The sequence below is a fragment of the Neopsephotus bourkii genome, unplaced genomic scaffold, assembly GCF_033783945.1.
Source record: "Neopsephotus bourkii isolate Nb327-2 ecotype Australia unplaced genomic scaffold, CSIRO-AGI_Nbou_v1 NB_1637, whole genome shotgun sequence".
NCBI lineage: Eukaryota > Metazoa > Chordata > Aves > Psittaciformes > Psittacidae > Neopsephotus > Neopsephotus bourkii.
This window is the reverse complement of record NW_026902112.1, coordinates 3,271,544-3,297,606: the sequence shown is the minus strand read 5'-3', so window position 1 is coordinate 3,297,606 and position 26,063 is coordinate 3,271,544. Positions and strand designations below refer to the sequence as shown.

Here is a 26,063-nt window from a genome sequence, read left to right as displayed (position 1 = left end):
CAGCCTTCCTTCCCAGCGCTGAGCTGGGGAGGGCTGGCGTGGCAGTCAGCCAGCTCAACAACTCCAGAGGTGCAATTATCATTAAAGCCAAGCAGGCTGGAGCAGCGGAGAGGAGATGCCTCCCCACCAAATGAATAGGTTTAACGCTGCTCACATTCCTGCATTCCTGTGCCGCTGTGTAATGAATAAACCCTCACAAACTGTTAAAAACACGGTGGTTTTGGTTAAGCCGTGTGAGTGTGTGAGTGTGTGTTTTGTAACCGTACACCTCTGCAGACAGAGCCCTGCTATGTTTGTAATCTAGGAGCTGAGGTTTTCCAGAGCCGGCTTGTGTAACCAGGCAGACGTCAGCACATGCCTGTTTTATGGGAATAGTATCCCCACCACGAGCATGTGGAGATGGGACAGAAAGTGTGCAGGGCCAGGCAGACACCTTGCTGGACAGGGGTGCAGCATGGGTCCCTGACCAAAGCACATACAAAAAGCCACTTCTGATGATAAAATAGAACCATAGAAGCATAGAATGGTTTGCATTGGAAGGGAGCTTAAAGCTCATCAAGTTCCAACCCCTGCCATGGGCAAAGCCACCTTCCACTAGAGCAGCCAGGAGTGCCTGGCCACTTCAGGGCTGGCCTCTTACAGCCTGACAGGCGTGGGGCATTGACCAGCTCTCTAGGAAGCCTCTCCCAGTGTTTGACAACCCTCTCAATAAAGAAATGCTTCCTAATGTCCAGTCTGAACCTCCCCTGGCACAGCTTTGAACCATTCCCATATATCCTACCACTGGATACCAGGGAGAAGAGCTCATCACCTTCCTCTCCAGCTCCCCTCCTCAGGAAGCTCTAGAGAGCAACAACGCCAACCCTCAGCCTCCTCTTCTCCAAACTAGACAAGCCCAGAGTCCTCAGCCCCTCCTCTCAGGACATCCCTTCCAGCCCCACCACCAACTTTGTTGCCTTCCTCAAGGACATTCAAGAACTTCCATAACCTTAAATTGTGGGGTCCAGAACTGCACACACCACTCGTGGTGAGGCTCCACCAATGCTGAATAAAGCTGTGCATCACATCTTTTGACAGGGTTGTTACACTGTGGTTGACATAGCCCAGGATGATGTTACAGTCAAAGCTTTTCACTATCTGCATTGGTTTATCTGCAGTGGATCCTGTCTGGGTCTGGAAGCAATAATATTATTTATTCATGATTTTACTGAAAAATTTAGTGGCTCCTTAGCCGAAGGTCAGAATCTACAGGTCCCTCTGCTTGGCTCTGCCTCCTCAAACCTGCCTCTGACAGCACCATGTCTTGTCCCTCCTTTCACCCTTCTTCATCATCCTCCAGTTCAGCTTAAGGCTTTTCTCCCTGTGGTGCCTGTGGCTCCAGCCATGCTACTATCCTTCTCTACCTGCCCTTCACCTCCCCACATCCAGTCCTTCTCCACACAGACTCTCCTTTTTACTCCAGAATGGTCTCCTTATGTTCAAAATCAAGTCTCAGGACATCTTCTGGATGCTTTTTCACCCAGCATCCAAATCTGCTGTCATCAAAGCTCTTACCCACATCAAAGCCGACACAACTGCCCTTCTCTGAGAAACTTAACTTCTCCTGACCAAAGAGTATGCCACCACACAGGTCATGTTTTCTATCCTACCTCAGCTGCTCTAGGCTCCCCCCTTTCCTCATCACACAAGAGCTCCTTAACTTTGAAGGCTCATCCCATGCCCTACAGTACCCACTATCTGCTGTTGACTCTTACAATGTTGACTCCTACAATGCTGACTCTTACAATGTCAACTTCCACTTAGGAAGCTGGTCTCCTGAACCAGTCAGTGGAAAATGTCTTTGATACTGAATGATATTTTCTCCCTCGCTGCCCCTCTCTTGACCAGTATAAATTCTTCCCTAATGTCTGCCAAACCACCTCATCGACTTCATCAAAACTCCCCTTTGCTGTGACATTTACAAGAAAGCTCAATAACTGTGAGGCTGCTGGTGTTCTGAGACATGTCTGTCAAGGTGATCAACGGTGCCTTTTTGGCATTTTTATTTTACTCTCCTGTCTGTGTATGTCCAACCACAACCTTCCATCATTGATCCAGGCCATAAGATCCTTGGGGAATGGACAGCCTTTTATTCAACATTTGTACAAAGAGCGGTAGGCTCTGGGGTACAGTTACTGTTCTTCATGTCACAGTGGTGTAAATAACCCGTTTAAATACCCACTAGGGTCAAGATACCTGCTTGCACTAGATTTGATCCAGGTCTACAGTAGAAAACATGGCCAAGAATTCCACAATGTTGACAGGAAGCCACAAGTTACCTGAGGACATTTCACAGTGCACTGAGGTCTAGGTGCCCTGCTGTTGCATCTAGTTACAGCAACATCCTATTTGTTCCCAAACAAATCATAGCACAAAGCATTCCCACTGGCTACTACTAACACCTCTTGACACACCACTCATGGTAGCATGGAAGGCATCCCATGAAGATTTTTTGTACGTGTGGAAGAACACAGTGTTAATTACCTTTCCTTGCAAGCAAAAGCTCCATGCTGACTACTCAACTATGACTGCTCAAGCACGACTACACTTCAGTGATGTTCTCTCTGCTAAACTGGAAATCCTAGAATCATAGATTGGAAGGGACTTCTAAAGGTCATATAGTCCAACCCCTGTGCAATGAGAAAGTACATCAACTTCAACTAGATCAGGTTGCTTGAGCCGCATCCAACTTGGACTCCCAGGGATGAGGCACCTACCACCTCACTGGGCTACCTGTGCCAGTGCTTCACCACACTTACTGTAAACAAAATTAATCCTTACTGCTAGTCTGGATCTCCCCTTTTTTCATTTAAAAGCATTACCCCTTCTACAATTGCAACAAGCCCTACTAAGCTGTCTCTCTCCACCTCTCTTACAGGCCCACTTTAAGTACTGAAAGCCTACACTAAGGTCTCCCTGAAGCCTTCTCTTCTCCAGGCTGAGCAACCAACTCCTTCAGCCTGTCCTCACAGTGTCACTGTGCTCCTGGGGACCAGATGAGCTGGTCCAATCTCTGAACCTCTGCCGTCCCCTCACATTTCTCATCCAAAGGGTGACCACCACCAAGCAGCCCCTGCTGCTGTTCAGCCCCAGGAGCAGGGGCAGCCCTCAGCAAGACCTCAGAGTGCTCTGGTCCAAACTCTGCCCATAGCTCTGGCCCCCACAGGTGCACTGGCATCTCTGCTATCAAATCAAGGAGATACCCAACCTGCCAGGAACACAACCTGTGAGTATCACAGCTCACACTCCGGGCAGAAGTCTCATCTTTGCACAGCTCTGTGGATGCTGCTAACGGACTGAAAGACAGTAATAAATATGAGCAAGCCCATGCAGAGGTGACTCTCCCTTCGCTGTCCAGAAGAGGCTTGCAAGGCAAGTTTTTCCACCAGGCTCCAGGGCTGGCCATGACATGGGCAGGGCTGAGCCTGCCCTGCTCTGTTCTCAGTGCCAGCAGCCCCATGCAGCACGGCGCCAGCAGCCCGCTGACTGATGGAAATCCAATAGCCACATGAGACCTGTGCACTGCAGCACAAAAACGAGATGCACACACAGCAGGGTTTGGGTTTTTTTTCACTCCTTTCTCACTTATCCTTTAGTTGAACTTGTCCTGAACTGACTCTGTAATGAGAGAAGCCAGGCATAAACCACAGGCCTTACCTTAGACGTAACGTGAGAGCTCTCCTATCTCTTTTAGTGGTTCTTGCTGGGGCTGAGCCACATCTCTGCAGAGGGAGGATTGCTTTTCCCCATGTGGAGGGACCCTATGGCATCTGCACTGCTGGAAACAACTCTGCCTTCCCCAGTGGGAAGCATTTCCCATGGCTAACACCAGGCATTTTACACATATGCACATGAAAATGTTTCTTGGGCAAGAACTTGCACCCATCACTTTGTAATCATCTACCCTGCAGGTCAGGTACCATCAGTTTCGATCAGGGTTTCTCCAAGGAGTACAAGACTGAAAACACTGTTCTCTGAGAAACAGCAAGATTCCACTTGGCTGAACACAAACAACTCCCTTTGTTTTCATTAACCTAACAATTTCACATTAGAGGCTTTTCCAGGCTCACTTTGATTAGCCTGTACATTCAGTGCTACCCAGTTCACAGGTACAGCCAAAGGCAAGAAGGTCCCTTTAAGGCTCTAATGAACAGGGATTTCACATGATCTAAGTGGGATGTGTCTACATAGACATGTGAAGACAGACCTGGGCTTGCTCCACTTGTGCCCAAAGCTGACTAGGAATCAATCCAGCTTAAGACAAAACCCACAGAGCCACAATTAGTACAGCACTCTGACCGAGCTCATATGCCCTAAGTGGGTGCCCTGAGCAAATGCCAGTCAGACCTTTGATTTCGTCCTCTACAACAGTTACAGAGAATAGAAGGGTTATAAATCATCAATGATCCAGAAAATTCCTAATAACTAGTAATTATTAGAAAGAACAGATTTAAGTGAACCAGTGTACTATTCTGCCCTGTTCAAATAGTGGCTCTCAAGCCATTTGGACCTTGGGAAACTATGTACAGTATTGTATAGATCAGTGGAAAATAATACAAGAAACACAACTCATTACTGGAAGACTTAGATTTCCTTTGAAGTACACCTCCATCAAAAGAAAGTATTTAGGAACCTGCAAGGTGAGAAAGGTTTGGAGAACCAGTTAAAAGGTGCATAACGAAGGGAATTCCACCCTTGGGTGGAAGCTGCTAAAAACCCAACCAAACAAAACCCCCACAACAGCAGTGACCTCATTGCAATGGTTTGTGCGGAACAGTTTATTTAACAGAAAGGAAATTGTGCACAAGGAAGAAAGCGAGCTGAAATCCAGCCAATACAAAGATAAATGTGCATGTACAAAGAAAGGTTTTAAGATCCTGTGTGATCAAAAGCCATCTCCAATAAAGCAAGTCCCTTGGAGGAAAAATACCTATTTGCTGTATCATCAGCATCCCTGCGTACAGATGGCACCTGGAAGTGTCCAATGAACCATCCAAGCAGCCACCAGCTCAATCACATTGAGCTTGGAGGCCTCAGTAAACACATGAGAAGAAAGCATGCTTCTAGATGTACATGGGTGACAAGACAACCACACACGGAAATAAGAGGAGGTGATGGTGTACTAGACTTTTCCGTTCTATTTAAATAAAATTATACCTTATGTTGTATTATCTATGGGGGGCTTGGATTAGTTTCAAGATAGGTTAGAGGGAAAAAAACAGTGACCTTGGCTCTTTAAGGACTCTTGAAGTTGAACATTATGGAGAGCAAAAAATACACAAAACCTTTTCATGTTATACATCATCTGGATACAACCTCACAGGACTGAAACTGTTCATCTCCACGACACCTCATCACTGCCAAGCACTACCCTTTCCTCACTTTCCCAGAGCCACGGCTGGCCAAGGTGCTCACCAGATCTCTCCAGAAGCTGATGCAGCTCATCAACCAGTAGAAAGTTCACCAAGCATGGATGCAACATCATGTTCTAACAGCACAGCAAGCTGTCGGTGGATCAGCACAAGGGCTGAGGAGGGATGGAGAACTCTGCAGTACCATCCCCTTTGGTAGCAGGAACGGCGACAGCTCAGCACCCCCCAGAACAGCCCATCACAAGGCCAACAAGCTGTAAGAGGGAGAAATGGAACAGAAGGAGGAAGGGAAAATACTGATAAATAAAAGGCTCATTTTTGTTTTACAAAACTGACTAATATAACCCAAAATCAGATGCAAATTTGGCAGCTGAAGAGAACGGTGCTGGGTTCTGTTTTGGTTTTGCTTGGGGTTTCTCAGCCTTATTGGCAGGACAGTAGCTCATCCTAAGGGAAATACCTCTGATTTTCCTTAAGAATTCCAAGGTGCTATAAACAGCAAAAATTATTCTCGGGTATCACACATCCTGAGAGTCTCTGACCAGACAAACACATTTATCTCTGAGTAAGTATTTTGCCACTACCTACCTCCACGTGACCAAACCAGCTAAGAAAAAGGAGAAGATGACTGTTTAATCCAGAAAAGAAACAGAATATGCACATGCTGCTTTGAAAATTGCACAAAACACTGAAATGGGAAAGAAAAGCAAGAGAGCAGACAGGAAAGTCGCCCCTGGTGCCCTTCATGTCATAGTACAGGTTACGGGAAGATGAAGTTCTGATCACTCCTACAGATGCCTGCAGCTGGAAACTCCTGTCCTGAAACCTGTGCGTGCCCCACGCTGGGCTTTCCCTTCTGTTCATTAAACCACACCAAAATGCCCTTTTTGAAGTGGTTTGCCAGAAAGGGCTCCAACAGATTTGAGGTGTGGCTCCACCACTGCTCCATTGATTTGAATTAGGGATGCTGCCCTCTGGGACATGCCCTGCCTCCTGGCAGCAGCATGGCCACCACCAAGCTCCAAGAGCCATCTTCTCCAACAAATGATCTTACTTTATATATATATATATATATATATATATAAAATTCTAAACATGTTAATATTAAATATATTTATATTATAGCTTTTACTTACATATAATATATATAATTTATATTTTTCATATTTATAATTTCATTAAGGTCACTTTTACTTGTGCTAAATTAATCACAACTTGTTTATCAGCAGAAACATGCATTTAAACAAAAAAATCCACTCTGTATGACCAGGCTTTATCCCAGGTCAGCCATCACCTGTAAAGCTGGCATGATAGTGTCATGCATCCCATCCCCAGTCAAATTGGACCATGTGCCCCTTGCACATCCAGGCTCAAAGGGTCACCGCAGTGGCTGCAGCCATAAGGTACAGACAGCACCAGGGAGGGTGTGGGCAGACTGTGCTCTATGCCAGGTTGTGGGAATGCAAGGTCCAAGTCAGAAGTGATGAGTTTGGTGGCAAGACTTAACCAGGCATTTGAAGCAGCCCAAATGAGCACCCAGAAATTCACAGCCCTGGGCAAGGGAATGGGGATGCTTCAGCAGGGCTGTCAGGGCAGGGGCTGGCACAAAGCTCTGTGCCACAGCAGTGCAGGCAAGCAGACAAAATGAAGGGGGAGGACAGAGGCAAACAGCAAGTGTCTGACAGGAGGAGAGGCGGCAGGGGCTGCACCGGCTCCTCCTGCCCACAGCACACTGGTGGCCCTGGATATACCAGCCAAAAACTGGATACACCTACATGCAGCACCCTGTGACCCAGCTCGTCCACACCACCATCCCACATGCAGTTCCTGCTGCCTGAAGATCTTTGTCCCAAGGACCACATGAATTCAGACATTGCAGACACTGGAAGACTTCTGGTGGAAAAGATCACCAGATCTTTAATTCTTTTTAGGCAAGCTTTAGTGGTCCTCTGTATTTTGGCTTCATTCCTAAATATTATGAATATGCAGAGGATGCTTCAAACACAGAAGGAAGCGTCATGCACAAGAGACTTGCGGAAAACCAGTAAATGAAAAAGAAAAAACAAGTTTCCAAACCATCAGAGAACAGAACAAAGATGGCAGAATCCTACAAAAAGTATAAGAGTAGCAAGGATAAAAAACACAGCAAAGGATATAAGGAGCCTCGTTGCAGCGTGGGGATGTTACAGGGATGGGGAAGGCAGATAAACTGAATACCACGGAGGCACATCAGGCAGTGTACAGCCACAATTCATTGGATTAACGATCTGAGCTGGGATGAAAATACCTCAGGAAATGACACATAAAATCCACACAATCACTTTAAAAACCCCAATACTGTGTAATTTGTGTATAGTAATGTCATCTGTGGCTGACACAAGACCTGAGGCCACAGCTCAGCAGAACGTTGGCATAGGGTCCACAGCCCCTGTTGCCACTACAGGATTTCTGTGAGAGGGCACAATGGGGTGATGCTTGGCCTGTCCACATCTGGTCAAAACCAGATGTAAACAGGTAAAGCCACATCAAGCATCATCCATGTGCCCTGCTACTTTTGCACCCAATCCGGTATCATCAGTCCTCCCATGGCCAGCATGAAGCCAGCCCGAACACAAGCCAATGTAACCTTCACATGGAGAGTTCAGTCCCATCCTACAGAGAGGCAACCGAATGCCCAGGGCTGATCTGGATCAAAGCCATGCTCCTGGCTCACCCCACAGTGCCAGCAACAGGTTGTAACCATCATGAAAACAGCACCTGAGAGAGGCTCAGGAGTGCAAAACAGCACAGAACCCAGTTTTGCTGCCCGAGAGCAGGTTCACACAGAGGAAGAACAAGGCAGACAGTAGCTGCTCCTGTTGGTTCACAATCCAACAGTGAGGAACAATCAACAATCCAGAACAGTGGGGAAAGGCGTGTGTAAAAGAAATCAAGTTACGGTTTTGTCACTTTTCATTGTTTCCTGCATAAACCAAGTTTGAGTATTAAGAACAGAGGAAAAAGAAAAATCCCTCTCACTGGCACAGCCTTGAGCATTTCACACAGAAGCATCTGAAGAGTCACCAAGCCCCAGCTTGTAAGGGAGTAGATGCTGGTGGTGATGCACCCCAGCCACCATCAGGGTGACACCTTGGCCAGGGAGCCTCCATCAGGAGGACTGGCAGCCCCACATACCACCTATTATCAATACTTGTTGACCTCGATTACAGCATCAGCCTCCAAGATGTGCCTCCCTGCAGCTTCCACAAAGCAGGAATGTTTTTCAAACACAGCAATTTGGAAAAGCTTTGTACCTAATCTCAAACAACCTTCCTGTGCAAATTCATGCTCAAATGAGATTCCACCTGAGCAAAGAGGTGATGCTCAGGCTTCCAAGGATTCTGCTGTCTCCATGCAGGTTGCCCACCCTGTCTCCATGCAGGGTGTGCAATACACCCAGTGAAGAAGGGTTGGGCTGAGAAGGGGTGTCAATTGCTGGAGCTGTCCCTCAGGGGATCACCAAGGAAAGTCAGCATGGTAGCACAAGGCCAATAAGATGCACAGCAGCCCGTGACGTTCCCACCTGCTGCAGGGTTGGGAAATGGGAAGCAACCAGGGAGGATAAGAGATAAGAGATTGCACAGGGAGGAAAGGTGCAGCAAATGAGAAGTTTGGACCCATTCCCAGTATCTGAAGGAGGGGGCTCAGCCAGATGAAACATTTTCCCTGCAGAGCTTCCCCAACTTCCCACCCAATGATGCTGAACTCCCCAAGGGGTCCCCACTTTGATGCTCAGTGCTGTGATGCCTGCAACAGGCAGTGATGCCATGGGCTCATGTGCATGCCCAAAAGTGCCTGCAAAAATCACCAGTCTGCCGGACATCCAACTGCAAAAGCAGCATGCACATGAAGTCACACATAAAAATAGCTGAAATCAGGATTCCTGCTCCTTGAATCAGTTTTTATCTGCTAAGGTAAAACAGGATAGATGCTCAACAGGAGTCACGCTTAAAAGCATCAGAAATCTTCCTTTTTTTCCAACAACTCTATCTCTGAAATCAGAAGCAGCCTGCGGGAAAATGCAAAGAAACCTGAGATAACAGCAATGATCCAAGCAGCATGCCCTGCTCCACACAGCAAAGGCAAAAGCTTTTAAACTCAATACAGTTAACAGCATGCCTTGGAAGTTTTTAAGTTAGCAAAAAAGTTAAAGAAACATGAAGCAGAAAGACTAGAAATTATCAGCAGAGGTGGACAGGAAACAGAAATTGAGAGAGGCCAGTAAATCTTCACTGACTGCATGGGCTGTTTGCAAGAGGCCATGGGGAGTATTTCAGCACCTTCATTCAAACACTATTTTATGCATGTGACTGAGCAAACTGGCCACCACTAAACCTTATAAACCCCTATTTCACCATACTAGGTATCAGCAGTTTATGGGCAAACTGCCTAGCAGGCTCAGTGCTTTGTCCAAGGAGCTCTGACCGTGGGTCCCTATCCCAACTCCAGGCTCCTGGAAAGACATCAACCCATATAAGAGGAGTGTTGTAAAAGAGCTGAGCTCATTCAAGGAAGGAGAAGCAGCACATTTCAGTCTGGGAAGGCTCCCACCACATTTTTTCACATCACAGTCATGTGCAGGGAGGGACCTGGGCACACGGCTGGAACACCGGCTCCTGTGTGTATCCTCTGTGACTGAGCATCATAGGGATGAGCAAACAGCCTGTTACACAACTCCAGGCTATTTGTTTTTAACTAAAATGCTGAAAACAGGGGTGGGGGTGGTAGGAAATTCACTGCAAAGTAGAAATTAACCAGCCAGAAAGGAGGTATATGATGCCTGCCCCCTGCATCCCGTATAGCACCCTGATATCCTGCCAAATCCACATGGTTTGTATTAGCAGATGCATCCTTTGCAGAAACAGCCCCGGGCTGGGATGCAGGCGCAGCACAGTGCTACCCTTGATCATAGCAGAGAAAGGCAAGTGCATCCCAGCTCCCAGATGGGGAAAGCACAAGTCATCTCCCAGACCTTAAGCGCTGGATAATGCAGGTTTGATGGGATATCCCAAAAAACCCTTCACTGAGGCACCCAAGCACCTCTGTGCCAGCTGGATCACTTAACACAGTACGCAGCACTGGCTGTGGGCATTTAAACTAGAACCCTGCAGTATGCAAGCTGGAATGGACAAGCCCTCTCTAGGCTCTGTCACTCTCAGAAAACAGCTCTGATCCAGCAAAACTCACCAGCCAAAAATTTGGGCCAGGACTCTGCTTTTTGCCCACAGATTCTTTCCTCTCTCTGCCTGAAGCAAAAAGGCACAGGGTTAAGTTCAGACTGGGATGCTGAGCCCTTGCAGATGTGCAGAGCGAGAGATGAGGAGGATGAGCATCTCTCTGGCCCACCTGAACCCAGACAGCATCTCCTGTTCTCCTGCTACTCCTCTCAACAACTTTATTCACCAACTGCCAGTAAAGCTCTGGAGCAATTTCCAGCACTGATTCACAGACCCATGAGATATTTCCAGTTTTTTTTGTATTATAAACTGGCTGCATATTTCTGGCTAAGTCAACAGACCGAGTCATTGCTGTTACACATTGTCCCGAGTCTGAGAGCTATTTCTGCTCATCATAAAAGAAACTGCAATTCTTTCTGATTAACTCCACAGAAATGCCCATTATTCAGACAGGAGTCTGTAAAGCTGGCTTGAAATAATCATCAAGTTAGTTTAAAACAATTACATTTTGAGGCTAAGCATCCTCTGGCATCCAAAATACCATTCTGAGGTTTTTATTCCCTTTCAGTGTTATTTTCTGTTTTATTGTCACCATCAGGTTAATCCCAGACAGAACAGAAACAGCAGCAAAACCAGCCAGCCCATGGTGGTATAACCCAGAATAACACAATCAGTTGCCATAACCAGCCTCTCTGCAGAAGCAACATGTCCTATTCCAGTCTTGGCTCTGTGATTCATTTTTGAAGGGAAGAAGCTCACAAAGAGGCTGCATGGGTTAGTGCAAACCCCAAAACTGCATCGTGCAAGAGACACTGAAGAGCTGATCCCAAAGCTGATGTGGTAAACACCCTGGATTGCAGCAGGCTTTGCCAGCTGGCTGAGCATGGCTAATCAGTGGTGTAGTACAGAATAACATCCTTACAACAGGAGGAATGGGTTTTAGCAAGTAAGTACACACTACTTGACAGATGGACACAAGAAGACCCTAAGTGGAATATGCAGCATATAGAAAAAGCCAAGGCTCTCAAGCCAGAGTTGTGCATTGCCCCTTCACCCACCACTGCCCCAAATTTGAATAGCAAAACGAGGCCACAGGTACTTCCACCATCAGCTGGGACTTCACAGGAGCACAGCACTGATGGTTTGAAGTTGACACAGGGTCAATGCAGCTCCACAGTAGGGAAACAGCCCTGCAGGACTCCACTTGCAGCACAGCAACTCTCTTCTCTTCACCTTTCCCTTTTGTCAAAGCATCACTTGAAGCAAGAGGCTAAAAATGCATTAACCAAGAAGGAAAAGCAACCACATTATGAAGCGAGCGCACAAAGCACATCATGACATTTACAACTGAGGTTGGTCTTGCTCATTTGTATTTCAAAGGCCAGGTTGACAGAAGACATTTTTCTTGTTCTAGCTTTATTTGTGAAAGCAATAATACATAGATTTTGAGTGTTGTTGCCACAGTGTCAGCCAGAGCCTTTCTGCAGCTTCAGCTACAATGACATTCAACCTGCCTCCCTTGGAGAACACAAGGACCAACCTGGGAAAATCCCCCTTTAGCTGGTATGACCCACACCAATTTAGGAGGGCTTGCTCATGCCCACACACTCATCAACCCATCCTAAACTCCCTATGGCTTGAGTTAATATTAAGCTAATCATGTTGAGTGTCTTCCCTCCTTCAGTAACTTCACACTGCTGAAACCTTTCCATCTTCAGACCTCTCGCTGATTGATGGTGACAGTGACAAAAGTCAGGCTCAACATTTTAATGCCTCTGCACCTCCACCACACTGTAAGGTCTCCTCCTTTGCTAGAATATGGCATCTTTGACCACACCACCAGTAACAACCTCAGCAGAGAGGATGCAGGGCCACCAGCGCTGATCAGACACAGCCCTCAGTGGCAAGCTGTGGTGCTCTTTAGATGAAGAGCTGCCTCTTCCTTCAGCCAAGCAACCTGATGTAAAATCAAGTTGAAATCCAGTTTACAATCTGCCCTATCATACCAGACCCACCAAGACCCTTCTTGGAGGCAGCAGTGTCCTGGTCTGGCCTAAGGCCTGACTCAGCTGAAGACCTCAAGTCAAGGTACACATCACATTTACCTGCCATAATTTTATCCTCACATTCTCCTCCCAGTAAAAACCCAACTGTCTCAAAGGAACAAGCCATCCTCCCTACTTCACAGCTCACACACTTTATGTGCCTGTTTTCACGTCATCAATTGAGGAAGTCCAGAGCTTCTTGGAGACCTTTACTTGCTACAACAAAGCCAGTTACAATTCAGCTGGACTGTGATTTACATTAGGCAAATATGTAAGACTGACGGAGTCACAAGAGGTCTCCATCTCCTTGGTAGTCACCATCATGCCTATGTGGAAGCCTTAAGGAGATGCCATTATAACAATGATAATGAATGTCCATGCACTAAGAACATCTTCTTCTAGTCAGGGTCCAAAAGATGGGTGTATTATGTGGGCATTTTGCTCCACTGGTTCCTTCAGATTGGAGTTGATGAGAAGGCTCCATTTTTCCTCTGTGACTTGACCCCATGATTAACTTTGGCTCCTTTTCTGCCCCCAAAGCATGTTGGCACTATTGGTGTCTTTCTACCCAGTCATTAAGTCCTTGTGCACGACCTAGCAGGCACAACTAGGAAAGCAAAGTAAGCAAAGTAGCAAAGTAAGGTGCACAAGAAACAACGGGGGAACCAGCTTGCCCCAACTAATGATCTCCATATCTGAACCAGAATTTTCCCTTCAGTTTTGCCATCCAGTGGCATTGAAGTGGGCACACGAGCATCTCAGGGCTGGGTGCATGACCTAGCAGGCACAACTAGGAAAGCAAAGTAAGCAAAGTAGCAAAGTAAGGTGCACAAGAAACAATGGGGGAACCAGCTTGCCCCAGCTAATGATCTCCATATCTGAACCAGAATTTTCCCTTCAGTTTTGCCATCCAGTGGCATTGAAGTGGGCACACGAGCATCTCAGGGCTGGGAATCATTGAACAACTCCTCTAGAAAAGTAAGACTAAGCAATACAAGCTAGTACTAATTTATAACAAAACCTACTACAGTATTAAACCATAATTCGTCAAAGTTAAATATAGACAACACTTACATTGAGAAATAACAAATGCAAAACACAACCAGAATCATTACACACAAAATTCAGACCCAGAATTCAGATAGGGGCAACTATGGTGCATCTTAAGTGGTATGCTCTGCTCCACACTTTATGGACATAGCACTTTCATTGCAAAACCTTCTGAAAAATCCCTTCCCAGTGTTTTCCAAAGACAAATCTGTGCCCCATACACCCACGCAGCTTCGAGCATCATCTTCCCAGTTCAGCTTACAGAATAAAGTTTTTCTAACTTTCCCATCCTTTTTCTGGCTGCTTTGGTGGATTATTTGGCTGTGGGCACGAGGGATGAATTACAAGCATGGGGTAACTCAACCCCTCTCTCCTCCAGAGCAGCAATACTGGCAGCTTGAAGTGAGGTGCTGACCTTGGTTATCTTACCCTCTTTTTATTCTCCTGCAAGCAACCACAACAGAAACCTCAAGCGCAATTGTCCTAATCTCTCCTGGAGATTCTGATTTCAGTCAGACGCAGCTGCTATTTGAAGCTCTATGAAAGGAACATCTTAAATAAAAAGGTTTGCAGTGGCGTGCAGCAGTGAAATTGCTTTCAAAGCCTTAATGCATGGGTTCACCAGGAGAAACCCAAGTGTGTCCATTAACTCCTGGCATGCTGGCAGTTTCAAAGATGGTGCCCATGGCTAAGATCAGCCTGTTGTCTCAAATGCAATCAATCATCTGCTGCTGCAGCCAGGCAACAGCTCCAAATTTCATATTTACCCTCTGTTTCAGCGGAACAAAGACTTAATATTAAACTCATTTTACATACACGCAACAGTCACCAAGGAATTGAAAGGTGGAACTGGTCTCTCCCTAAGCCCAGCTGTCTGGAAATCAGGCACCTACTGTAAGCCAACTGTCTGGAAAACCCCCATGGTCCATGGAAAAGCAGGCTACCCCAAAGCATCATTTCCTCTCCCTCTTCCCACTGAATGTAACTGGAGTTTACACTGGAAAACAGGGTTTTGGATTTCACAGGTAACCTCACCCATTCAGGAACAAAGAAATCCACCAAATTGGCACAATGATGCTGGTATAATAGCTCCAAATGGGTCAGCATTTCAGATGCCAATTCACACTTCTGGATGCTTTTGGTCCAACTGTGTGACCTGCCCAAAGTCACACAGGAACTATGGGATCCCCCACTCTCAATCTTGGGCTCTTCCCCCTTTTGGAAAATGAAACTGCTTTAAAAGCCTTCATTTGTGCTGTCAGAAACACACAAAAATTACTCACAAGAAGCCTCAAGACTTTTTAAGCACAACTGTTACAGAAATATGAAAACACGATTTGGGAAGACAAATCTATTTTCCCCCATTGCCAAGACATCCTTAGCAGATAACCTATGTGGTACATGACTTCCCAGCACTCAGATGCAAGGAATGACCATTCTGCCCTATTCTGTTCAGTTGCCCAGCAGCCGTGCCCACAGCAAGGGCAAGAACACAAGGAAAAGGTTGCAACTTCAGTTGTTTGTTTATTCATTACTGGGGGAGTAACATAATAACCAGAACCATACACTTTATGCTCCTTGGGACTATGCCCGGATAGGAAATCTTCCCAGGAAATGATCATTTGTAAAGCATTATTTATATGGAAAGGTCTAATAAGTTAATCCCCGTCACAACATATATCTGATGCCTTCCCACAGAAGGATGCAACCCAGTAAGGAGTTATTCCTGGTATGTCACTACGCATAGCCAATTTGCAGGAACATCAGCTTTCCCTGTCATGACCACAAGGAATGACAAGATCAAAAGCCACCACCCATCTCATTCCAATCCAGGCACTCCAAGTGTGTCTGCTTGAGCAATAAGCCCTCCCTCCCACAAGCATAACCCTTTCTTCCACAGCTGAGCTCCACCTATTGCAGTTAAAGACCTCTCAGCTCCTCATATTTTGAGAATCCAGTTGACAAAGTCAGGCAAACATACTTAAACAAAAGAAAACAAAACGCAGACCCAACACATGCAGCCATTTGACGTTTTGGTTCATGTGTTGTTCTGTCCAATATTTAATCCTCCCTTCCATGAAGGTGCATTGGTACTATGCACCCAGCTAGCCCTGTCAACATGGAGCTCTCAAGCCTCTTGGCTCCAGCCTGCGTGCCATCCTCTCCAAGGCAATACTGGTCTGGTTGCAAGTTGCAATGAAGCAGGCAGTTATGACTCAGGGTTATGGTTAAGAAACATTACCCCCAGGGCACTGGGCCATTAGCAGAATATGCCCTAGTTTTAATAATTAATCCTTCTTGACCTAAGCTCATTTTACTCCATATTGGTTTTCAATACACTATTTCATAGTTCAGAAAAAGAACATGGTTTTCTTCAAAAGGGTCAAATCCATTAAGGAAAAACATTTGCACAAGGATGACACCTTGAGACGACATGAGAGGTCCAAAGGAGGAATCTCTGCAGGACGTGCTGCAGATGCATTCACTGCCCACCAGTGCCATCACTTGTTGTCTGCAATAGGCCCAAAGGAGACCTCTCCCTGTTTCTTCCCAAGCCCTTCAACATCCATCCCATTTCAGCCAAGACAGACTGTGTAGCAAAGGGCAACATACACAAATTGTGGCCACATAGGACATGTGGAAAGCTTTCCTATGAGCAAAGCGGTGCAGTGTTGAAAAGGGTCACCTCAAGAGGTGGGCACATCTCCACCTCTGGAAGTGCTGGCTGTCCTCCTCCAGTAAGCACTGGAGACCTCCTGCAGTCCCACCCCATCAGCATTTTGGGGCCTCTCCCTTGAGTCCTGCTGTGTTGTAGGAGACACCAATGGCCCAGATTCTCCCTCAGGTTCTCTGCCTCCCCCACAGCTTAGTTTCCCGCAGGTCCCCACCACGGCCCATGTCTGGATGATGTCCTTCAACTCCTCTTGTTAAGCTTCCCAGGAAGCACATCCTGGGGAGACACCAAGGTCAGGGCAGCTCTGTGCAGAGGAAGGTGAAGGCATGGAGGCACTGAAAACACAATCAAGAAAATAATACAGGTGACACAAACCACCTCTGAGAGCAGCTTTTTAGATGTGTGTGATTTAACCATCCATAGACACCGTTAACTTTCATAGGAACCAGCAGAACTGAACGACTCATTGATGCAAAACCTGAACAAACAGACCAGAAAACACCTGGTTCAACTAAATGTATGCAGTCTGCTACTGGATCCCCTCATGAACACACAAGAGCCATACACCCCATGCAATTTGGAAAGAGACTGTATGAATCTACGCGATGCTGTGCGCTTTCTAGGCATGGACACGTGGAACACCAAACGTGGCAAGCCGTTATCTGGGCCAGATGATGCGGAGAGCCCCTGATGAGGCCCAGATGAAGAGGAAAATGCAAGGAGCAAGAGAAGAGCAGACTGAAAATGTCACTATTTATTTCTTCCAGATTTATAGCAACAGCTCTGAGAGGATGTAACACCTTGAAACCTTTGATCAGATGCCTGGGTGTTCATGCAGGCAAGGATGAAGCCTGCAAAGAGTGTCCCTATCCAGGCATCCACGCACACACTCATCATTCGAAGAAGACGCTTTAAAGAAATCTGAATGCCTGAAATAAGAGACAGCTCAAACGGATTTTTACCATCACATCCTGCACATATCAAATGAAATCAGAAAGGGGGAGGAGCAGCCCGCTAAATAAATACGCATTTAACCCTCGCGGTGAAAGAGTCAGTGTCTCAGCTTTGGGGGGGACAATGAGGAAGTGATCATTAACACTGGGCAAATTAGTGAGGCTCAATGAAATTAAGCGTGTCATTCATGCCACAAGAGAGCACAGGTGAGACGTGAGGGAGACCAACCATCTGCAGCCATGGCTGAGCTGACGGTGCCTGACAGGACACGTGTGCAGGGCCAAATCACAGCAAAAAAGAAAAGAGAACAACTGTAGCAAAAGCCCTGTTTGTGTGTAAAAATCATCAGAATTGGGGCAGAACAGAAGAACAACGGCTCAGCACTGCTCCCCACTGCACTCAGCATCACCACTCTGCCCAAGAGTGGGCCCAAACCCACATTGGTTTTGAGCCAGGGGATTGCCACCACTTAGCCTGTTAGCCCTGTAGCTGCAGCAGCTGACTGGATTCTGCATTAAACATGAGGCAAAGCACAGCCTAAAATCCCTTCCAGGTAGGTTTAAACTTCCAGGGACTTACCTTGGAAGTGAATTAGCCAACTAGCCACTGTTAGCAATTCACTGCTGATGAAATTCTGCCCATACCTGAGCACCCCACTAGCCCAGGGACCCAGCTCCCCACCAGGAAAGCATCTCCACAGCTATGCATCATCTCCTGGCCTGGTATTTGGGTTTTGCCCCATTTTTTGCCTTTTTGCAAGATCCTTAGGCTTGACAGAGTTATCTTGTCACCTTGGACTGAACTGCCTTTTCTCAGGGCTGATCAAGTTGCACCATGCAAATTACACAGGGTGGAGGTAAACTTCCTTAGGGGCAGAAAAGGGCATTCAGACAGTTCCTTTTATGTTTCACAAGTCATTTGCATCCTTATTCTGCCTTTAGGGCAACTCCCCATTGACTGAACACCTGCTTTTAGCTGCCGGGAAGCAGATAACAAACCTCCTTCTCCACCCACCCCCAATTCACACCCCTTCAGAATAGTCAACCAGTGTCACTTGAGACTTGCAAAACCCTTCTCACTTTGTCTTGGTCAAGGTGGAGATGAGCACATTCTCCCACTTACCATATTCCAGAATCACAAAGCCTCCCAGCACACCAAACCCAAGGAAAGTGAAGAACCACACTAGGTCATGGGACTGGTGGTTCCACATCTCTGAGCCCTGAATGCTCTCACTGATGTCCAATGTGTCAATCCAGCACAAAGATGCTTCCAAAAAAGGGGAATGGAGAAGGGAAGCCAGCTGGAGTGAACTTTATCATGGCCAGCAGCCAAGTGAAAATTAGGCTCTTTGCTGGGAACCAGTGATACTGCAGAAAGCATCACCCATGCTTAGGCACAGCACTGAGATCTCCTCTTACATCACTCACTCTTAATGTACTTTTCACACAACTTCAAAGTCTGTTTTCCTGTTCTCTGGATGGAGGATCAATGCACAACCTGACAGCATAGAGACCAGTGGCAAAAGCAAGCATTGAACCCAAGGCCATCATCAGACCTCTAAGATCCTCTGGTCCCCAAGGTAGACAGATGGAATGTAGAAGATGTATATATTCCCCACCTGGACATGGCCAAGGTTCAGGCAAAGGGCTGTAACCACACAACTTCACCTTGACAGTGTTTCCCTCCCTATAAAACAGAGCATTTCCTCTCTCTGGGGCTGCAGTGAAAACACATCAATGACTCGTAACACAGAAACACAGTAAGTTGCAGGAGAAACTCTGTATAAGAAAAACACAAACATTCTCTTTGCCCACTTAAAACTAAACAAGAGTGATATATGACAGGAAATTATATTTGTTCCTTGATTTAAGGCGACAATCTTGATGATGGACCATCAATATCAATCTCTCTTTCTCAACAGCTGCACCTCTGAGAACATACTGAGAGCATCAGCAGAAGCAAAAGCATACCAGAAATCTTAAAGTTGCATTTGCTTAGGTACAACAGCTTGTACATCTAAATTTTAACCTTTTCTACTCTATTTATTCACACTGCAGCAGTTTGGCCAGCATAGGCTGAGCACTCTGCAAACACAAGCAGAAAACAATGTTCTTGTCCTTCAACAGAAACAGAGGTGAAGCAGAGGAGGTGGCTCAGTAAAAGCAGATGGGTATCTGAAGGGTGAAATTTCCCCTGTGCAGGAGATGCAGCGAACTGCATAAAAGCTCTCAAGGGTGAGCTAACCAACAGATATTTGACATGCAGGTCTCAGCTCTTCACATTATCAGACCCATGGGCTGCTGCACCATAGCCAAGTTATTGGGATGTGGATGCTCCCGCTACAGGTGTCGGGCTTCCACAGGGACAGAGTGAGCGTTGCTCCAGACCTTCTCTATGTGGCTGAAAAGCCACAAGCCTTATTACTTGAAAAGCCAGAGGCCAGAGTGGCTCCGGGGCTGGTTCCCAGGAGATCTGTGGGCAGCCCTAGCAGCCTCACTGAGGCTCAGTGCAGCACCTCCTGGTGCTGGAGTTGTCCTGCTGGTCCCCACTGGGACTGCAACATCCAGGATGAGATGACCCAGCTGGACTGAATTCTGATGAGTGATCATACCTTATCGTTCAGGAACATACATACACTGCCAGTCAGGGTGTATGAATGCTGAGAGCAGGCTCAGACAAGTGGCTTATAGATGTAAACTGTGCCCAAACCTTGAACAAAATTTAAGGGAAGCTTAGGAGAGGGCCAAGCTTTCATGCAATTGGTTCATATACCCCAAGCCAACATCAAGCACCATGAACTCCAAGTCTTCCTATACAGGGAGCAGACATTAGACATGCCTTGCAGACCCCACATCCAAACAAGCCATCCCTGATGTGCGGACAGCTTGGAGAACAACTATTATAGGGATTGATTCACCCCATGCAGATACCTACAGCAGGTCAGGGGCAGGTGTTTCCTAAACATATCCATTTCCCTCCAGGGACTGTAAAAGGAGGCTGGGAGAGACTGGTTCAGTAACAGGAAATTGCAGAAGAGGGCTCCAAATCTGCTGTGAAGCCCAACTACAACCAGAAACAAGCTCTCTGCGATGCATAGTCCTCCAACATGTTCAAGGTTGCCTCCAACCCTTTTGAGACCCCCAAGTACACCATCAGTCTAAAATTCTTCCCATCAGCCTTGAAGAGGCAAAATACACAGAAACCCATAATAAAAATTACATCTGGAGGTTCAATAGAAGAGGTCTCGCCCAAAGGCTGCAGGGAAGCTCAGGAAGGCTGTATCTCCAGGCTTACAAGTGCTGAAAGCCATCACCACTCACCTCACTTTCCAGGAAACCCTGGCAGGATTTGACCTCCCTTCCACATGCTCCTCCTCTCTCCTTTTCACAGTCAAAAGGGACCTATATGACATTACAACAAAAGAAATGTCAGCAAGCCAAACCTTGTCCCATCCCTCCAGCTGAAAAGCTTCATTTCCTCAGTTCTTCAAAATCAGGCTGCACTGGAAAGCAAGTGTATAGAAATCACAGCTTACATATCTATTTAAATATTTATGTATGTATTTATTTTGTACCTATATTACCTATCTAAATAGACATATAAACTGGGGAGGGGACAGGAGCCCCTTGTGAGCAGCTGAGGCAGCAGCAAATGGACTAGCATGAGTGATGGAGCACTACAGCCTGTCGCATGATGAACACTCAGGATGACCCAGCAACAGGGCACCATGTCCTCCTGTGATGTTCACTGTCAGCTCTAAAGCAATCCCTCCAATGTTCCTAAATGGTAATGGGAGGAAACACAGCCAGGAGTGTCAGAGAGCCTGGGATGATGAAGAAATGTCCTGAAAGTGCCCACCTAGGGCTGGCCAAAAACCGTGAGGAGAAAGGGGAGGCAGAGGAGCAGTGCTGCATGACCCAGAGCATCCCAGCATCATCATGGACAGGATGTGGGGTTTTCCTCATGGTGTTCTCCACATGTTGCTGACACCCCATGTTACAGCCCACGGGTTGCAATGGACAGCCAGACGACAGCAGGCTGCTGCTCAGGCACACAGCACTGTGCAGGGTGATGGTCCCAGTGGCCTTTTTCTCCCACCATCTAGGTCCCCATCCTCTCTTCTCAGGCCACTGGACACCTTCTCAGGGCAACTGCATATCACACAGCCATATATCAGACACAGAGATGTATATCACACATGGGCTGGAGGCAGAGCAGGGACCTCTATTACCATCAGAATAGCCTCATCACTCAGCCTACTTAACCCAGCCACATTTGCACTGCTAAATTTGGGAGAGTATGAGAAGCATTCCCTCAGAATGGTGGGGGAGGGACAGACAGGCTTTTGGCCTCCTTTAACTCCCTGCCAAGTGCTCTGTAATTCAAAGTCCACTTCAGAGATGCTACCCCAAGCTGTGCAGCAATGGCCCAGACCCAGCAAACCTGGAGATCCAGTGCCTTAACCCCTTGGAGTCAGCATCTGAGCCTGGCTATTTAAAGATGATTGAGTCAGCCTTTCTGAAACAGATCCCACTGACATAACAGGCTTCCAGGAGGTATGTGGAGGGGAATGTGGGACATCTCCATGCAGAAAGGGAAGCACTTAACTTCAGATAGACTAGTTTGAAGACCCTGCCCCGAAGGGATGCAGTGCTCAGCTTGGTAACAGGCTAGCAGCAATCACTATATTCAAACTGATCTAAGAAGCTGTGAATGACTATTTGAGTGCAAAATAGATGAAGTACTCAAGAAGGATGGCAACAATACCTGCAAGTAAAAAGGGGCCACCACCCCTGGTAGCACCTACAAACATTGCCTTGCCCTGACCTGCAGCATCAGCACCTGAAAACATCTGATCACCAGGTTTTGCTTTTGAGATGGTAGAAGCAAATGAAAGCTCTTTCTCATTCTTGTTGCTGGAGGGCACAGGAAGGAAACGCACATTACAGTAACTTTTCTGGGCCCGTTTTCCATAAACACCATCAGCACCTGCACCCTCCTGCAGATGCCCAGAGAAATGTGCCCCTGGAAACACAACCCACGAAACGTCTTACAGGGGTGCTGCTGCCTACACCCAACAAATAAACACGGTATTAACCCCACAGGGTGCCAACTCCACTGGTGTATGAGGTGAGCCAGAAATCTCCCCCAGCACCTACATCAAGACATTCGAAGGAGCTTTTGAGAGACCCAGGCATGAGCATGAGCAATTGGCCGCCGAGCTTGGGCTGCTCTCCTGGGACCTTTCCCAAGCGATTCACACGCACCCCAGAATAAAAACCTAGGCTTGTTTTCCCTAAAAGTGGGCATCAAACACTCTGACATCAAGAAAGATGATTAAAGACAGTTGAGTTACGAGGAAAGATTAAAAGAACTAAAATATGCCCAACTTGGCTAAGCAATGAGTAAGAGGAGACGTGATAAAAGACTCCAGGCATCTGAATGAAGGGAGTGGCATAGCATTAAAGGACTGAATAAAATATCTCTCTGAGAAATGGATCCATCAATGATCTCCCAAGAGATAAGGTACAAGCCTCATTTTTTTAGCATTTAAAAACCTCAGTCGCTAGAACTGAGGTTTTTGAGCAGAAACCCATTTTGCCCTGAAGGGAGCACGCACCAAAGCTTTTCATCTCCGGCACCGGGTGCTGCGAACAAAGCGTGTGATGCCACAGGGGAGCACAGGAAGCTTGGGAAGTGGCAAGTATTTCATTCTGTCTCGCCCAAGAAACAGAGATAGGCTTTTTCACTGAAATTAAGAAAATAAATCCTTTTCACTGCTTGTTTTTCATTCAGCAGCCCTAATCCATAATGTTTCGGGTTAAGAAAACCCTAAATAAATAAAAAGGAAAATAATCACCAGCCCATTCAAAATGAAAAGCTCTGGGGGGTTTACAAGTAGTTGCATTTCCTCCAATAATTAAAGACACATGGGGTCCCACAGTTGCAAGAGAATGGCTTGAGCTGGGCAGTGCACTCCCAGGGACTGTGAGCCCAGAAGCTCTCCAGACCCAGCCAGACCCAGCACACACGTGGGCACAATGACACAGAAAATGTCATGGAAAACAAAAAGCATTTATTTACCTGCCTTTTCTGAGACCCTTCAGGAAGAGGCCCTCTGAAACCTAAGGACCTGATACACTTTATAGAGATCAGAACTAAACCTTAAGCCCTGAGAAAACCGCTCAGGAAGAGAGCTACACCTGTTACACTGGCTTTGCCTCAGAAAGCTCTGTATAATGCATGTAACATACATACCTACCTAAATACCAGCTCTGTGAAACCAAAGCAGTGCATTTTGTGTAACTGCACATGATGTCCAGCCATAGGAGGGTCTCCTGAACATCCTCCCCAGCACACAAGTGTACCCAAGAGAAGGAGCTTGACCTGGCCAACAGTATTTACTGCTATACACAGTGAGGTTTCCACCAACACCAGCTTGTCAGCTCATCTGAGGTGCCTGGGGGTTGCAATTAACCCCCAGATGTTCTTTCAGGTGCTTCTGCCCTAAAAGGCTTGGCACTACCAGGCCACTGGGTATTATGCACAAAGCTCAGCAGCATCCCAGATTTGGGTACCTGAGAGACTGCTTCATCCTCAGCAGGGAAAAGCCAGAAGACATTTCTCAACGGTACAATATTAAATCACAGTTAAATTCACTCAATGGCCAGATACCATCAAGGAGGTGGTACTGCCCCAGCTCCCCCTGGCTCCCCTGACCTGGTGAGTCCATGCAATTGGATCTAAGAGAAAACTAGCTGGGGAAAATAAAGAAAAAAAGAAAGTAAATCATCTTCTTGCAATGAATTCCCTAAACCAGTTCAGTGGGGTTCAGGCAAGTACTAGAAATCTTTCCTCTTTTGGCATGAGCGAGATCAGCTGAACTACAACATGTGACTGCAATCCAAGGCAACCTTTGTGTGCAAGGCCAAGAGTGGATCTTTCTGATCCCCTCCCCTTTCCCACAGCAACCTCTTAAGTCTGTCTACAACTGCCTTTCTCCATGGGAACAGGAGATCCCCCATTTACTGACTCGTGAGTTTTACTGCAGAGCTGAAACAGGATGTTCACAGAGAATTTTATTATCTACTTTTTTAATAAGTGGAGCACTGTAGTACACTGTGAATCTTCTTGCTTTATGCTTGCTTGCCTCTTTGGGAGGTTGAAGCACAAAACCAGGCTGCCAGATTCATTTTATATACTGAAGAAACATGACTCTCCCCAATCTGAAAGGCAGCCAAACATAAAAAGACCTGTTCAAAGTGGAGGAAACTGCACTTACAGTTTGGAATGAAAAGGGAAAAAAATCAAAACATCTAAGAGAGATTATTATACCTTCTATTAAACCTTCCTCTCCCCATACAGAATCAGCTGCAAGAACAGTGATGCTCAAGATAACCAGGCTCGGGGTATCACTGTCACAAAGAATTAAAGGCTTGCAGGTTGTATTCAGACAGCTCCTTCCTTTTCTTTTGATGTTAATTTTAGGTATTCCTGCCCAGGCCACGACTGCAGTTTTACTCTGCTCTCATCACGCATTCAGACAGTCAGACAGACAACCCTGGCAGCCCTCATATCTAGCATGGAAGGAGGACAAAGCCCCTCTGACTCACAGCTCATCCTTACATGAACAGCTTTGGGTATATGAAGATCAGCTAGTTAATAAGAAACAACTGTCTCCCGAAACACAAAGTTTCTGCTATTCAGAACAATGAACTGGGATAATGCATGTGTTTAAAAAAGAGGGAGAGGAGCAGGTCCCAGTGTAAGGGTGCATCTACTGCATCACTCACCCAAACGGACGGTGCTGCAGCGAGGGGTGATGGAGAAAGGTGAGCCCGGTGTGGTCCACGCACCCTGCCATGGATGAGGGAGGGATGGGGGGGAAGATCTAACCCAGAAGAAAACAAAAAGCTGGATCCCCGTGGCTCTGCACAGAACTGTACCCTGTGGGGCCACAGCTTGTTGCTTCACTACAGAGCCCTGCCACCTCCACAGAGCTGGCACAGAAACCACCCCTCCTCAGGAATAGTCCCTCTGAAAGCCTGGGAGAGCTGACTACAGCTACTGACCTGTAAAGAAACCCACTTGCTGCCACTCTTTCTTGACTTGCATGGACCAGCAGAAGAGCCTGACCCTGGGTGCAGGCTCTGCAGGGGGCAGATGCTTTGCGGCTTTCACCCCTGCCCACCACTGACATCAATGACCCAGCAGCTGCCCCAGCCACCGCAGCGATTTCTGTATCCCTCCCTTGCTAAAATAAACTAGCAGGGCACCTTTTGCTGCTTAAGAGAGGTGACTGCCAGCACAATCACGGAGAACATCTTGCTTTCCAATGGAAAGAGCCTCAGGATACCTTTGGAACTGCCTGGGAAAGACACACTAATGTATTCTGCATGTGGGCAGCGGGACAACATGTACCAATCCTGACCGGATAGGCAGGCAGGCAGGGAAACACCTTCAGAAAGATGACAGAAGGATTAAAGAGCAGGAAGGGGTAAGGACAGCCCATCCAGCACCAAGGCACAAAAGACAACCAGCTTCAGTGCCACCTCTCCAGGCTCCCACAGGATAAGCCTCAGGAGGGACTCATGTGCTGGGAAGCATCCAGTTCCCGTGTCCTTCCCAAGGAATGCATTTCTCACCCTGACACACTCATTTTGGTGCCCAAGTCTCTCCTTGCTCCCACTCAGGGAAGCCTTTGCCAGCAGCC

General features: G+C 46.9%; 1 long non-coding RNA gene across 3 annotated transcripts in view; it reads right to left on the bottom strand.

The window, feature by feature from the left end:
- The window catches only part of LOC133223438 (uncharacterized), a 128,941-nt gene that overhangs the window by 44,876 nt on the left and 58,002 nt on the right, over nucleotides 1–26,063 (bottom strand). For 2 of the 3 annotated variants that reach the window (XR_009728571.1, XR_009728570.1), the window contains exon 2: nucleotides 20,671–20,751. This is a non-coding gene — a long non-coding RNA (uncharacterized LOC133223438). Of the gene's footprint in view, nucleotides 1–5,476; nucleotides 5,666–20,670; nucleotides 20,752–26,063 lie in introns of those variants that run through there. The other variant, XR_009728572.1, reaches the window with a different exon arrangement.